Source organism: Trachymyrmex cornetzi, unplaced genomic scaffold (assembly GCF_001594075.2).
Source record: "Trachymyrmex cornetzi isolate Tcor2-1 unplaced genomic scaffold, Tcor1.1 scaffold35, whole genome shotgun sequence".
Lineage (NCBI taxonomy): Eukaryota > Metazoa > Arthropoda > Insecta > Hymenoptera > Formicidae > Trachymyrmex > Trachymyrmex cornetzi.
Genome location: NW_017298213.1, coordinates 201,709 through 201,965, shown reverse-complemented (window position 1 = coordinate 201,965; position 257 = coordinate 201,709). Strand labels below are relative to the sequence as shown.

General features: G+C 40.9%; 1 protein-coding gene across 1 annotated transcript in view; it reads left to right on the top strand.

Annotated features, from left to right (window-relative positions):
- The window catches only part of MESR6 (misexpression suppressor of ras 6), a 750,945-nt gene that overhangs the window by 620,262 nt on the left and 130,426 nt on the right, over positions 1–257 (top strand). The gene's annotated exons all lie outside the window — the stretch shown is intronic.

Genomic DNA, 257 nt, shown 5'->3' with positions numbered 1-257 from the left:
TGATGAAACTCCATCGGAAAGAACATGTAGAGTTTGGTTTGAACGCTTTCGAAACGGTAATTTTGATGTGAGAGATAAAGAACGTCCAGAACAGCCGAAAAAATTTGAAGATGTCGAGCTGCAAGAATTGCTTGATGAGAATCCAGTTCAAACGCTTTTAGAATTGTCGAAACAGTTAAATGTTACTCCAATGGCCGTCTCAAAACGCTTGCCATGGGAAAGATCCATAAGGAAGGGAGATGGCTACCACATGAGTT